Source organism: Oncorhynchus masou, chromosome 3 (genome assembly GCF_036934945.1).
Source record: "Oncorhynchus masou masou isolate Uvic2021 chromosome 3, UVic_Omas_1.1, whole genome shotgun sequence".
Taxonomy (NCBI): Eukaryota; Metazoa; Chordata; class Actinopteri; order Salmoniformes; family Salmonidae; genus Oncorhynchus; species Oncorhynchus masou.
The window spans coordinates 41,891,493-41,908,546 of NC_088214.1; positions in this window are offsets into that span (position 1 = coordinate 41,891,493).

The window sequence follows — 17,054 nt, forward strand, 5'->3', positions numbered from 1 at the left end:
TACCACCATCTCTATGATGGGCGACACTTTCTCCTCCAGCTGGTCCACATGAATGGTCTCTCAGCTCCCTTCTTCTTAGCAGCCAACTTGATGTCGGACCACTTCTTTTTTACGGCGTCACTGTCCCTTGCTATACCACCGACGGCAGAGACATACTCGGCCACTCTCGCCCGTCCTTTCTTTTTGGTCTCTTCAGTGACCCCGCAGTTATCAAGTCTCCCCAACAGCAACCTTTCATGGCTGCTATTTCCTCCACCATCACTTCAATTTATTTTCTTGGTTATCCATTTTGGATTTTGACATAGCTAGTCTGATGGCTACAATGTGTGAAAAATAATTAAATAACCAAATCTGATCATCCCTGTAACATAGGCTTATTTACTGGTTTCAAGCAAGCCACTAATGTCAATGGCACATAAGAAGATATTTACGAAGTTCCTAAGAAAACTACAAATTCCTAAGAACATTTTGAGGAATTGCATTTACAAACTAGTCCACCTGTGGTAAATTCAATTGATTGGACATGATATGGAAAGGCACACATGTCCATATAAGGTCCCATAGTTGTTAGTGCATGTCAGAGCAAAGGACAAGCAAAGACAAACAGCAACAACCGAGGAGAACAAAGAGAATCACAGACAGACAGAGTGACAGACATACAGAGACAGACTGCACAACAGGGAGGCAAGAGGCACAGTGACAGTGGTGAGTATTATCTCCAGTGATGCGTTTACACATTGTATTTTGTCAGGTTAAAAAAGGAGGACTATGTTTCACCAGTCACTGGTACGGTACAAGTTGAAAAACGCTGTACTATAATTGCCTATGTTATGTGTCAGTAACATTACTGCCTGTGTGGGCTGGTGTGGCTCGAATGCCAGGGAATAATACTTTTTGTCCCAGTCCGCCCCTGGTCTCGAGACTGGAACATTCACTACAACACTGCTGGCTAGGTTAGCTTACCAATTTAAAAAATGTTAGCTGACATGGGCTAATTGAGTGACTGTCAGTGACTGACAAAACAAGAGAAAACTGTTGATGTACAAGCAAATTTTGAAATTTCACCTTATGTATTCTATTATTAAGTTCCTAAAAAAATTGGGACATTTACCAACTGGCCTACAAAGGGGGCCCCCAGTTGCCCATCCCTGCTTCAGATGGTTGAAAGCTTAGTGATAAAACATTGGGAATTCAACAAACTTTTGTCTTTTTGAGTGGGTGAAAATAGGTTGTAATCTCATTGATTACGTATGAAGCAAATATTACCCAATTCTCCATATTAAAAAGGATGTGGTTTGCCCAGTGGGATACCTCTGGACTGCATTCCCTTTAACGCACTCTGGATGTCCTCATTTCCCCGCCGTGATCTTGACAGGCTTGGCTGTCAATAACATGACAGTAACACTTTACTTAACACAAGGGGCTACGGGTTCCCAACTAGGAACCCCTCCCCCCCCTTCAGCCCAAACGGTGGCGCAGGGAAAGCAAAAATATTCTTAAAAATATTTAACCTCCACACATTAACAAGTCCAATAGCTTAAATGAAAGATAAACACCTTGTTCATCTACCTAGCATGTCAGAACTTTAAAATGTTTTACAGCGAAAACATAGCACATATTTATGTGAAACCACCACTAGGGAAACATACAATATGTAGCCACATGGCTATGCAAAATAGCACAATCACAAACGCAGGATTAAAAGAAAAATAATTCACTAACCTTTTGAAAATCTTCATCAGATGACAGTAATAGCACATGTTACACAGTACATTTATGTTTTTTTCAATAATATGCAATTTATATCCATAAATCTCCATTTACATTGAGCCATGTTCAAAAAATGCAGCAGAAATGACCGGAGAAATTATAAATATCTCCAGCAGCTAACGCCAGATAACAGCAATAAACATCATAAACTTTGACTAAATATACATGTTCTACATATATTTAGAAAGATACACTTCTTCTTAATGCAAACGCTGTGTTACATTTATTTTTAACGTTACAGAATTCGTTATTCAATAACTATTCAATAATCTGAGACGGCGCTCAGCCATTAGCATTATTTCTCTACTATGTTGGATTCGACAAAAATACAATTTTATAACATAGATATTCCCTTACCTTTGATGGTCTTCGACAAGAATGCCGTGGAAGGAGTTATACTTACCTAATATAACGTTTGGTTGCAGTTGGTGTGTCTTTGTATTAGCAAAAGCTAACATCTTCAGGTGAATTACCCCAAAAAGGACTTCTGATCACGAAAATTGCGCATCAAAACTTCAAATTTACATATTATATGTCGACTAAACTGGTCAAACTAAGTGCAGAATCAAGCTTTAGGATGTTTTTAACGTACAAAACAATTGGCGATTAAATCAAACGTAACGAACTCTCTTCAACCAGATTGGAAAAAAAAGTCAGTTTTTACAGAGCGCGCTCCTGAAAACTTGTGACACCTCAGTATTTTGCCCACCAAGCAGTCAAAGCTCTTGCTATTTTCTCCGTTGCACGTCTCATTGAAAGACGGGAGCGCCCTGAAGAAATAGAAACTGTTCACAGATCCGTAGCTGGTTGGTAAGGGTGGGGGCGATGACGTCAAAGTTGGAGCAACTTTCTTAGGAGAGAGAGAGAGTTTGGGAGAATGGCTGCCCTGTGAGTTCTGCTTTACATACAGACATAATTCGAACGGTTTTAGAAGCTTTAGAGTGTTTTCTATTCAATAATAATTATTATATGTGAGTCCTGTGTGGCTCAGTCGGTAGAGCATGGCGCTTGCAACGCCAAGCGTCGTGGGTTCGTGGGTTCGTTTCCCACTGGGGCCACCCATATGTAAAAGTAGTGGCCCCAGCCGACTTGTAAGTCGCTTTGGACAAAAGCGTCTGCTAAATGGGATATATATTAGCAATTTTTGACAGTTTTTTTTTTGTTTACTTTGGGCACACAATTCATCCAAAGGGGCAGTATTTCCCATAGCCCCATCAGGTTAAATCATCCACATATAATGCATTATGTATCCTGACAAAATAACAGGCAGTTCAACCTCTACAGGATCGGTGTCTCTGTACCGGGATGGTTGAGCTAACGTGCGCTAATGTGATTAGCATGACATTGTAAATAACAGCAAACTTTCCAGGACATAGACATGTTTTATATGGGCAGAAAGCTTAAATTCTTGTTAATCTAACTGCACTGTTCAATTTACAGTAGCTATTACAGTGAAAATAATACCATGCTATTGTTTGAGGACAACAACAAACCCTGGTTTGATACATTCACCTCTGAAGGTAAATATTGTACTTACATTCAGTAATCTTGCTCTGATTTGTCATCCTGAAGGTCCCAGAGATAGTTCTGTTTGATAAAATCAATTTTTATATTTAAATGTAGGAACTGGGTTCTACAGTATGAACCCCTGCAGTCTTTGGCTCCACACCCACCCCGCCTGGCCATCTAGATGTGTAAAAGTTAGTGTATAAGCTAATGATCCATCATGTACAGTATGACATTCTGGGAGTGTGTAAACGTAAATTTTGCATGACCATATCATTTTTGTATGTTCTCTATAGTTATGTACTTAAATGTATCAATTGACCAATTCGGCACATTTGGGCAGACTTGATACAAAATATTCTCCACTATTGCAATGCTTCACTGGATCAATCTGAAACTTTGCGCACACACTGCTTTGCAATATCTAAATTGTGCCTAAACTGCAGTATTATATTATGGCCTGTCTCTTGCATTTGAAAGATTATGAAAAAAATAGATGGTGAAAACACATTTTTTTTCTTTGTATTATCTTTTGTCAGATCTAATGTGTTATAGTCTCCTACATTCATTTCACATTTCCACAAACTTCAAAGTGTTTCTTTTCAAATTGTATCAAGAATATGCACATCCTTGCTTCGGTTCCTGAGCTAAAAAGCAGTTAGATTTGGGTATGTCATTTTAGGCGAAAATGTAAAAAAAAAGGGTCCGATCCTTAAGAGGTCTTGACAGTTGTAAGGGAATACCCCGCTGAAATTGACAAAAATGAATGGGAAAACATTGGCATAGTACAAACCATGTACACGATGGACAATACCACCCAAATCGGCGTTGATTCATGCAAAATGTTTTGCAAATGCCATATGGCAATTGCCAGTTGTAACACTTCAAAAATCCAACAGGTGGCGTGTGCACTCCACCGTGGTTTTTCATATAGGAAATGGACCCCAAGTCAACATCCAAAAGCAAAATTTTGAAAAAATTAATTTTTTGTCAAAAACTTATCACCCCTTAAAAAAGTGCTTTCTGGACCGTTTTTCGAAATTCTTTCGCTTTTTTGGCAATTACACATGCGTAAGAACTGTATGAATATACTTTTGTCCAATTTTATTATCATAATTTTTTTTAAATTACTTGCGCATAAGGCACATGTTTTGTCCATTTGCAATATGATTTCATAGGAAGTCAAAAGTCAAAAGTCAAAAATTGCAAAATTTCATACACCCCTAAAAAAGTGCTTTCTGGACCGTTTTTTGAAATTCTTTCAAATTTTGTGTCAATTACACACGTATAAGAACTTTATCAACATACTTTAGTCATATTTCATTATTCAATTTTTTCTTTTTTACCTTTATTGTACTAGGCAAGTCAGTTAAGAACAAATTCTTATTTTCAATGACGGCCTAGGAACAGTGGGTTAACTGCCTGTTCAGGGGCAGAACGACATATTTTGTACCTTGTCAGCTCAGGGATTTGAACTTGCAACCTTCCGTTTACTAGTCCAATGCTCTAACCACTAGGCTACACTGCCGCCCCTTGTGCATTAGGCATATGTTTTCTCCATTTGGAATATGATTTCATAGGAAGTCAAAAGTCAAAAATAGCTACATTTTATAAAAAACTTCACACACCCTTAAAAAGTGCTTTCTGGACCGTTTTTCGAAATTCTTTCGAATTTTATGTCAATTACACACATATAAGAACTGTATCAACATACTTTAGTCATATTTTATTATCATAATTTTATTTTATATTTTTACTTGTGCATAAGGCATATGTTTTGTGGGGGCCAAATGTCATAAGAAATTTGACATGCTCAAAAATCCTGCAGAAATGCAAAATTGACTGGCCTGATGAACTCGGAATGGCCGGGCAGTGATTGTTGTTCCTTTCCATCACTCGTGGTGTTGATTTCATCATGTCCATTTGTTTATGTTTTCTCACTTTTGCAAAGTCACTGTGCATTTGCAATATGGTCCAATGGGCATTCACCATCACGAATTTGTCATGCTATAAAAATCGTGCAGGAATGCAAAATTGACTGGCCCGATGAACTCGGGACGGCTGGGCAGTGATTCTGGTACCTCTCCATCGCTCGTTAGGGTTGATTTCAGAATGTCCATTTGTTTATGTTTTCTCACTCTTGCAAAGTCACTGTGCATTTGCAATATGGTTAACTGGGCATTCGCCATCACGAATTTGTCATGCTATAAAAATCGTGCAGGAATGCCAAATTGACTGGCCCGATGAACTCGGGATGGCTGGGCAGTGATTCTGGTACCTCTCCATCACTCGTTAGGGTTGATTTCAGAATGTCACTTTTGGTGATGGTACCTCACTGTTAAAACATATTGCAAATGTTTTCTCACTTTTGCAAAGTCACTGAAAATCGTGCAGGAATGCAAAATTGACTGGCCCGATGGACTCGGGATGGCTGGGCAGTGATTCTGGTACCTCTCCATCGCTCGTTAGGGTTGATTTCAGAATGTCACTTTTGGTGATGGTACCTCACCGTTTAAACATATTGCAAATGGACAAGAGTCACCAGCAAGTCACCGTCCATCAGTCAATTTGATAACATTCTGACACCAAACTGATACAAACTGACACCAAACCCACTTTTCCCAACTCGTTTAGGAGCCAAGTATCACATACTTCAGAGCTGGCCCAAAATTCACAACGCCTTCGTTTCAAACCATAAAAAAAACATAAAACACGTAGTTACGTTCTAGCTGCGGGTCCATTTCTTGTGTTATGTGTAGGCCTAGCTGAGGCGCCCCCCAATCCCAAGTTTCGGCTCGATAGGTCATTTGGTGTCCGAGTAAAACCCTAATTGGTGCTGAAAATCCACCTTTTTCAATTACTTGCTACGGGGTCTTTGAATGAGCTATCGGACAGAAACGTTGGGTTCTGTCTCTATGGGCCGAGACGGTCAGAGACTCTGGGACATTTCTAAATGTCAACATTTTTGTAATGGTCAAAATGAATTGAAGTCATTGCAAATGTACGAGGCTGTTTCTCGGTCCGAGAACCTTCTAGAGCGAAGTAACTCACCACGCACTATCGACCTGAGGTCTAGAACAGGATTCTAAAGTTTCGGACCTCTAGGTCTGACGGTTCAGACCTCCAACAAGTTTAACTAATGCAGGGAGTGTATGTCTCTACGCACCCCAATGGGTCCCTACTTCCAAGCTGTGTGTGTGTGTGTGATTTAGTTTTCCTTTGAAATTTTATGGGAAAATTGACTGATTTACAGTTCATGGGGGTTGCCTAATCACATATATGAAGTTTTGGAAAGATCAGATTTTTTTAACCCCTCGAAACAGCCCATGAGACACCAATTATGGCACTTCCGGTTGGCACAGGAAGCTATAACTCAACACACATCCTCATTTGGGTATTCTATTACAGAATCCTGAGTTTTAAGTCGTTACGTTAAGAATTGACTGATTTACACAGGGTTCAATGCACTATGTCTATCAAACTGCAGGCAGGGTATGGGTATACACTTTTAGGGCGATTTTAACCACTTCCGGTTAGTCCAGGAAGCTTAGAATCGACACAGGTAGACCTTATAATGGCCTGATGGACTGGTACCGAAGACAGGTTCATACGGCATTCATAACCCATATAGGCTCCAGGTTGAATTTAGGGGAGCAGGCAATGTATTCCTATGGGGAGAGAAGTCAATGCAAACTGTTTGATGTAAACACCTTCTTTTAACTGTGAAGGGTTAATGCCACACGGTCAAGGTTAGGCTTGCACAGATCGGGAGGACCTTAGGAACAGTCCTGTGTTTGAATTGTCCTTCTAAACCTAACGGTTCCGCCGCTGTCACCCAAAATCAAATTACATTGTGGTTTAGGCTTAATTTTGGGCCTACTTTTCTCATGGTCGCTGCGCTCAGACCGAGCGAGCTACGGTCAAGCGGGGCATCTCGTTGAACTCGGCACAGTCTGGACACTATGGTGATGCCATTTTTTGTGTTGATTTCAGAATGCCATTTTGGTGATGGTCCCTCTCCGCTTAAACATATTGCAAATTAACAAAAGTCAACTAGCAAGTCAGTGTCCATCAGTCAATTAGATGTCATTCTGACACCAAATTGATACCAATTGACACCAAACCCACTTTTTCCAACTCATTTAGAAGCCAACTATCACATATGTCAGAGCAGGCCCATAATTCACCTCGCCTTTAGTTTAAAACATAATAAAAACGTAAAACACATAGTTACGTTCTAGCTACGGGTCCAGTTCGGACATTATGTGTAGTCCTATGTGAGGGTGAGGCGACCCCGAAACCCGAGTTTCGGCTCGATAGGTCCTTCGGTGCCCGAGTAAAATCCTAATTGGTGCTGAAAATCCACTTTTTTCCATGACTTGCTACGGGGTCCTTGAATGAGCTATCTGACAGAAACGTTGGGGTCCGTCTCTATGGGCCGAGCCGGTTTCAATGCACCTAGTCTTGTGTCTCTGGGACATTTCTAAATGTCGCCATTTTCGTAATGGTCCAAATGAATTGAAGTCATTGCAAATGTACGAGGCTGTTTCTCGGTCCGAGAACCTTCTAGAGCCACCTAACTCACCACGCACTATCGACCTGAGGTCTAGAACAGGTTTCTAAAGTTTCGGAACTCTAGGTCTGACGGTTCTTTTTTAGCTCGAACATAGCTAACTATTGGAGGCAGTGTCCGTCTCTACGCACCCCAATACGTCCCTCCTTCCAAGTTATGTATCTGTGTGATTTAGTTTTCCTTTTAATTTTTATGGGAAAAATGACTGATTTACAGTTCATGGGGGTTGCCTAATCACACATATGAAGTTTTGGACAGATCTGATTTTTTTAACCCTTCCAAACAGCCCCTGAGACACCAATTATGGCACTTCCGGTTGGCACAGGAAGCTATAAGTCAACACATATCCTCATTGGGGTATGCTTTTATAGAATCCTGAGTTTTAAGTCTTTACGTTAAGAATTGACTGATTTACACAGGGTTCAATGCACTATGTCTATCAAATTGCAGGCAGGGTATGAATATACACTTTTAGGGTGATTTTAAGCACTTTCGGTTGGTCCAGGAAGCTTAGAATCGACACAGGTAGACCTCATAGTGTCCTGATGGACTGTCATCAAAGACAGGTTCATACGGCATTCATAACCCACATAGGCCTCAGGTTGAATTTAGAGGAGCAGGCAATGTATTCCTATGGGGAGAGAAGTCAATGCAAACTGTTTGATGTAAACACCTTCTTTTAACTGTGAAGGGTTAATGCCACACGGTCAAGGTTAGGCTTGCACAGATCGGGAGGACCTTAGGAACATTCCTGTGTTTTAATTGTCCTTCTAAACCTAACGGTTCCGCCGCTGTCACCCAAAATGACATTGTGGTGCAGGCTTCATTTTGGGCCTACTTTTCTCATGGTCGCTGCGCTTAGACCGAGCGAACTACGGTCAAGCGGGATATCTCGTTGAACTCAGCACGGCCTTGGAATTATGTTTATGCCATTGCCTGCTCTCTGTGTCTTTAAGCACCGCGCTTTGTCACTCCATCCTTGCTGTGTGTGTGTGTGAGAGCTTTTCTTTGACATCTGTTGGGAGAAATGACTGATTTTACAGTTCAGGAGGGTTGCCTAATCACACATATGAAGTTTTGAAAAGATCTGACCTTTTTAACCCTTGGAAACAGCCACTATGACACCATTTAAGGCACTTCCTGTTGGCACAGGAAGCTATAAATAAACCCATATCCTGATTGGGGTATGCCTTTACAGAATCCTGAGTTTTAAGTCTTTACGTTAAGAACTGAGTTATTTACGGAGGGTTTAGTGAATGTGTGTTATTTCAGAAAATCATAGAAAATCACAGAAATCTCGCAGAGCTCCGCAGCACACTTTAAAAATATTCGTATGAACACTCTGCAACTGGATCTGTAACTGTTGGGAAAAAAACACCTATATTTGAACATTACCAATCTGTCATTGTGCGAATTCTCTTAATTGACGATAGATAAATGGTTGATTTTTTTTATTGACACCGGAGGCTCCTTGACTTTGACGTGAAGTGAAAAAATAATTTCTCTATTTTCATTTTGGACCATTAATCCCAGAAAAATGGCCATAACTCAAAAACCGTTGAGGCCTAGACGCCATCTTGTTCGGGGCCACCTGCCCATTATGCCAAGCCTATGCTCACCAAGTTTCGGCTTCGAAATATTTTCAGTTTTCGAGATAAGGCCCGTCGTGATTCGTGATGTTTTGTCAAATTGCAATTTGATTGCTTATGCCCTCTTGTGGGATTTTCCGGGATAGCGGAAAAATAACCTAAATTTGATTATTTTATAAAACGAAAACCGAATGTCCGACAAAGTTCATTTGATGACTTCCCGGTAGGTCTGGCCCTGCCGCTCGGCCCGACGCCGTCCCCGAGTTTTACAAATGTTTTCGGACGTCTAGTAAGGGACAGTACATTTGCAATATGGACTTTCTCACTAACCATACAGAAAATGTTGAAATGTTCCCTTATGTATGAAAGTGTATGCAAAGAGAGATATAAGAAATTGTAAGCCTTGTTATAGGACATAAAGGATCCTACATGCTTACAAACAAGCTATAAAGCATTACAGCTGGATACTTTAAGTTAAGTGTTACCAGCAGAGGATTTTGGTGAGAAAAAATCTCACTTTACAGTGCCTGTTTGTCACCTCCTAAACCAGTATCCTGTTTCGTGTAGGTTTGGTTGTTGTTTGAGGCAGTGGGACAAAACCACATCACATCATGACAACCTGTCATAATTTCCTTGTTTAGACAACGCTGTATATTAATAACTAGATTCTCCGAAGATAACTAGGTTATGTGACAGTCAGAAGCCTTATGACAGTCATGTCAGTGTTTCTATCTCGGCAGAGGAACAAGATGCATATCTCTTATAGTGGCTTTGTATAAACAACATACAAGCACATAATAAACAGTTCAAAAACTCCTATTAAAAACTTCTGTTTAATACTCGTTAAAGCATAACTGAATGTAAAGTGTTCCCAAAAACATTTTCCTTTTCATGGAAGAACAACCCAAAGTGACAAAGCAAGTTCCCTTGTATTGCTTACACACAATACACTGGGTCAGTACATGCACATGGAACTCAATTGGACACCTGTGCATATTTATGACCTATCTATGACGTCTATAGTCTCGATGTATCACTATATCTATTGTCTGGTTCAAAACATAACCTCAGACCAAATCAAGAATACACTGCATCAGTCCAAGTCATGAGACGAAAAACTCTTTGCTAATCATATGGGAATCTATAGACAAACACTATGTGAAAGCATAAGGGAAGCCTTGTACAGTATGTCAAACCAAAGAAAGGTGAAAATGCTTGCTTCATTGAAGGAAAACAATGTGAGCATTTCCAACGATTGTAATATGTTTTGATCAGCAGGTTCTCGCTTCCTCTGCGTCAGAGACAACTGGGTCATCATACAAATTATATGTTTTCTTACATAGCCATTGACGACACACCTCTCTACCTACGGTATATGAACAGTAACCTACTTTATATGTTCCGCATTTTTAACAACTGAAGAAAAAGGAAAGTCAGGCCCTTCAGAGCATGAGAACAAAGGAAGGAATGTCTATGTTTTGGCTACATTTCTGGGCTTGTATCCACAAAGAGTCTCAGACCAGTGCTGAACTAGGATCAGTTTGGGCTTTTAAATCATAATAAATAGGAGAGAAGACCTGATATGATATGCACTTCTACTCTGATACACTTTGTGAATACGGGCCCTGGTGTTAGACTATTCTAAGGCTGACTACACTTACTGTTGGCTATAATCTTTGGAAATTATTTGGTCAGTATGACCTCTGAATATCTGAGGCGTCTCACATAATTATTCTTTGTATCGCTGCATGAATATGCTGCTCTATGCAAATATACTTTTTCCATTCCCTTAGCTTATAGAGTAGTTACCCAATGCAAATTCAAAACAACGAATCCTCTATCCTGAGTTGGTGGATTTACTAGTTTGACACCACACACAGAGCCCATAGATACTTGACTGGTTTTCCACACAGCAACATTACATCATGCATGGCCAAACAAAACAAGACAAACAGGACAAGACGATGGCTAAAATAGATCGGTACACATACTACCACCTTTTCTGTGACACTCATTTACTGTACCACATGACCCAATAAACACAAACCTCAGGCAGTCACACAGTTCCCTGTAGCATCACAATAATGTTGAGGCCAAGATTTTCCATCTGAGGACAGTAGACAATTAAGTTATTTCAGCAATAAGTCATGAGAACCCAGGGATTATTGTGTGATAACTGTTCTTAGGCCAGAGGTAGCAAACTATGATAGCAAACTACGTGCATTTTTGTTTGTTTTACCTTATTTTTTCTATTGCCAATTATAACGATAATGATCCTAATAAATTAATTTGAATGAATGAATGAAATGCCCTTACATTGATGATGATTTTTTGCAAATCCAAATCAGTTTTCCACATTCTGTCATCATAACATTGATTTTTTGGGGGGTTGAAATGATGTGGAAACAATGTTTTTGCCCAGTGAGCTGTTGCACAGTTAGGATAGGCACATAGCAAGGCTTATATTAACCCACGCTGTACCAAACCAAATATTAGTAGCATGGGGAAATATTGTCTAGAATCTTTTTTCCAGGAGAGATTAAGTTTATCAATTGACTGGCTGGGCTTTGTAACAGTGGATGCGCATTGAAAATGAAAATAGATTTTTGGGGGTTTTGTATCATTTGATTTAAACAACATGCCTACCACTTTAAATATATATATTTTTTTGGGTGAAACAAACAAGAAATAAGACAAAAAAACAGAACTTGAGCGTGCATAACTATTCACCCCCCAAAGTCAATACTTTGTAGTGTCACCTTTAGTGGCAATTACAGCTGTAAGTCTCTTGGGGTATGTCTCTAAAGGCTTAGTACATCTAGCCACTGGGATATTTACCCATTCTTCAAGGTAAAACTGCTCCAGCTCCTTCAAGTTGGATGGGTTCTGCTGGTGTAAATCATACCACAAATTCTCAATTGGATTGAGGTCTGGGCGTTGACTAGGCCATTCCAAGACATTTAAATGTTTTCCCTTAAACCACTTGAGTGTTGAATATGGTCATTGTCCTGCTGGAAGGCGAACCTCCGTCCCAGTCTCAAATCTCTGGAAGACAAACAGATTTCCTTCAAGAATTTCCATTTATTTAGCACCATCCATCATTTCTTCAATTCTGACCAGTTTCCCAGTCCCTGCCAATTAAAAACATCCCCACAGCATAATGTTGGTGTTCTCGGAGTGATGAGAGGTGTTGGGTTTGTGCCAGACATAGCGTTTACCTTGATGGCCAAAAAGCTCAATTTTAGTGTCATCTGACCAGAATGTCTTCTTCCACATGTTTGAGCTTTTGGCGAACACCAAACCTGTTTGCTTATTTTTTTCTTTAAGCAATGTATTTTTTCTGGCCACTCTTCCATAAAGCCCAGCTCTGTGAAGTGTATGGCTTAAAGTGATCCTATGGACATATGCTCCAATCTCCGCTGTGGAGCTTTGCTGCTCCTTCAGGGTTATCTTTGGTCTCTTTGTTGCCTCTCTGATTAATGCTCTCCTTGCCTGGTCTGTGAGTTTTGGTGGGCTGCCCTCTCTTGGCAGCTTTGTTGTGGTGCCATATTCTTTCATGTCTTTGTAATGGATTTAGTGGTGCTCCGTGGGATGTTCAAAGTTTCAGATATTTTTTTATAACCCAACCCTGATTTGTACTTCTCCACAATTTTGTCCTTGGAGAGGTCCTTGGTCTTCATGGTGCTGCTTGCTTGATTTTGGCCCTTGCTTAGTGGTGTTGCAAACTCTGGGGCCTTTCAGAACAGGTGTATATATACTGAGATCATGTGACAGATCATGTGACACTTAAACAAAGTCCATCTGTGCACAATCTAACTAATTATGTGACTTCTGAAGGTAATTGGTTGCACCAGATCTTATTTTGGGGCTTCATAGCAAAGGGGATGAATACATATGCACGCACCACTTTTCTGTTTTTTATTTTTTATCATTTCTGGAAATAAGTTTGGGTTTTTTTCTCGCCAATTTTGACTATTTTGTGTATGTCTACTTCATGAAATTCACATCAATTGAAATTACAGGTTGTAATGCAACAAAATAGGAACAATTCCAGGGGAGAGGAATGCTTTTGCAAGGCACTGAATACAGGAGGCACCGATACCGAGTCAATGTGTGGGGGGCACAGGTTAGTTGAGGTAATTGAGGTAATATGTACATGTAAGTAGAGGTAAAGTGACTATGCATAGATAATAAACAGAGAGTAGCAGCAGCGTAAAATGGGGGGGTAGGTAATGTTAACAGGCATTACCCGTGGAATGCGGGGATTGTGGTGCAATAACTTCTTGTTAAAACCAATCAGCATCCAGGATCCAAACAACCCGTTTTTATGCTCGGACACAGTATGTCCAGAAACTGTTCAGTAAATCCCCACAAACCACCACACTCCCCTTTAACGTCTCCGACCACATCCGCCCGTCTCTCCCATAAATGTCAGTAAATGGCTATGAACTTGCTCAAGGTTGTGCATGCTTATTCACCCCACTGAATGCTAATCAAATCAAAGTGTATTTGCCACTTGCGCCTAATTCAACAGGTGTAGACCTTGCAGTGAAATGCTTACTTAAAGAGGGTTTGGGGGGGCACACAATGCAAATAGTCCGGGTAGCCATTTGATTACCTGTTCAGGAGTCTTATGGCTTGGGGGTAAAAATGGTTGAGAAGCCTTTTTGTCCTTGACTTGGCACTCTGGTACCGCTTGCCATGTGGTAGTAGAGAGAACAGTCTATGACTGTGGTGGCTGGGGTCTTTGACAATTTTTAGGGCTTTCCTCTGACACCACCTGGTGTAGAGGTCATGGATGGCAGGTAGCTTAGCCCCAGTGATGTACTGGGCCGTACACACTACCCTCTGTAGTACCTTGCAGTCGGAGGCCGAGCAATTGCCGTACCAGTCAGTGATGCAACCAGTCAGGATGCTCTCGATGTTGCAGCTGTAGAACCTTTTGAGGATCTGACGACCCATGCCAAATCTTTTTAATTTCCTGAGGGAGAGTAGGCTTCGTCGTGCCCTCTTCACGACTGTCTTAGTGTGTTTGGACTATTCAAGTTTGTTGGTGATGTTGACACCAAGCAACTTGTGGCTCTCAACCTGCTCGACTACAGCCCCGTCAGTGAGAATGGGGGCGTGCTCGGTCCTCCTTTTCCTGTAGTGCACAATCATCTCCTGAGTCTCCAGTCACATTGGAGGTGACGCATGCTAACGCCAGGCACATGAAACATTATACTGGCCAAACATGCAAGCAGAAATTAAAGACTTTGTCAGCAGCTGTACCACATGCAACGAGTACATTCATGAAGAGCAAGAGGAAACCATGACGTCGCACGAACTGCCCACAAGGGCCTGGCAAATCGTCAGCATGGACTTAGTCTTTTTGTCTGTGGCTGAATGTCTTCTCATTGTTGATCACGACTCTGACTTTTGGGATATTGAACTGCTCCCTGACTTGTCTGCAGAGACGGTCATAAAGTGCTGCAAGGCGCAGTTTTCAAGGCAATGCCAGCCTGACAACATCATCACAGACAATGGCCCACAATTCACTGCACAGTTCAAGCGTTTCGCCTCAGAATGAGAGTTTGACCACTTGCCCTCCTCTCCAAGTCATCCAAAGGCACATGGCAAGGCAGAGTCAGTTGTCAAGATTGCAAAAGAACTGTTAGGCAAGGCCTTGCGTGACATCAGCAAACCCTGAAAGTAATCTTACAGTGGGGGAACATACACACCGAAGACATGGACAGCAGCCCAGACTCCCATCCCCATAGCTAACAAGCTACTTGAGCCCTGCGTCATTGTTGGCATCACGGACAACTGCGCCACAGAAAGCAGCTTGCTAAGTGCTTCTACAACCGGACTGCTCGAGACCTACCAGAGCTGGAGGTGGGTGAAACGATAAGGATGAAACCTCTGCCGGGAGACCACACAGGACTTTGGAGGCTGGGCACGTGCCTACAGAGAGTTGCACCACGTTCTTACCTGTTGAATTTTGGTTGCTCCCTCTATTGTCACAATCGGGTGGATCTGCACGTAGCAGAGCAGACAACAAACCAGAACATGCCATACACTCACCTAGATGAGCTGGATCACGGTCCAGGCTTAAGGGCAAGGGGAGCAGAATTGAGACATGAGCCAACTGAAGGTGAGGCTTCTACCCTACTAAGCTCTCCAGCTCGTGGCCCTAATCCTACCCCTGTCAGAGCCCACACTTACTCACGGATGGGTTGGCTGTGTTCATATGTACAAACGTTTATAACATAAATAAAAATCTTCTGAGGAATGGTAGTTTTGACCCTGATTATGTAGAAGAGCCAATCAAGAGTGAGACGCAGGTGGAACTTTGGAATTATTGGGTGTATCCGAGAGCATAAAGAGTCAACAAAGCATCCTTGAGAATTTATCTGTAAACTCATGGAATAGGGTTGAGAGGGTGCTATGTACACAGTACTTAGCCATTGAACACAAATTATTTAAAAAAAAATGATTTGCTGTGAGATGGCTTCACAAGACTTTGGCGAGAACAAACATTTTCTGTAAATTGTTGATGTTCATTTGATTGTATAATAATAATTATTATTAGTTATATTTGTATAATATTTTCATAACTTCAGCACATATTTGAAAAAATATTATGTCACTGTTCTTTAAGTTTTTGAATCTAGTAGACCATATGGTTCAAGACAAAATTGCCCTATTAATGAAAAAAAACATCTAATCAAAACTGCCATTATTTTCATGTTATCTGTAATTCATTGACTTTTTTCACAACTGCCACCAGTTTGATGCCAGACCATTGACAACAAATATGTATTGACATAGTAAATAAAAACATACATACATAAAGGATAATTCATGCTGGAACCATCATATTAAACACCAATGGTATTAACTAAGTTGATGGTTGATATTTAGAATAAAGTTTTACAGCTTTTTCATTCTAATTTTTATTTTTAAAATTATCTGATTGAATTATTTCATATATTTTACATGTGATAAGACCACACAGAGGGCCAGAGATAATTACAGACACCTGTGATAAGTACACAAAAGGATCACTAGAAGTCTTGTGATAGATTGCATAACATCCTTGAAAGATATCAAAATGCTGGTAGTTTACTGGTAAACATTTCCAGTAATATAAGCTCCTTTTGCAACCCTAGCTATAATTAAATATATATATATATTTTTTTAACATTATTGTGAGCATTCTTCATGTGGTCTTTTAATTTCTTCTGCAGGCATAAACCCTGGAAATCCAGACTCCACAAGTTCATCCATAGTCCCTCACCTAACTCAAGGAAGAAAATTCAAAAGGAATGAGATACTGAAATGGTTTGTTATGATGTGTTCAGGTATATATTTTTTCTACATATTGAATTAAACTATTCCCATGTTTCAACCTTTTTTTGTTATTTTCTTTGCAGACAATCTGTTTATGAGGTGAAACAGTGGGGACAATCCTTAGAGAAACTACTCACTCGTAAACGTAAATACAAAAACAGTTTTTATACAGTAAATACAGTGCCTTGCGAAAGTATTCGGCCCCCTTGAACTTTGCGACCTTTTGCCACATTTCAGGCTTCAAACATAAAGATATAAAACTGTATTTTTTTGTGAAGAATCAA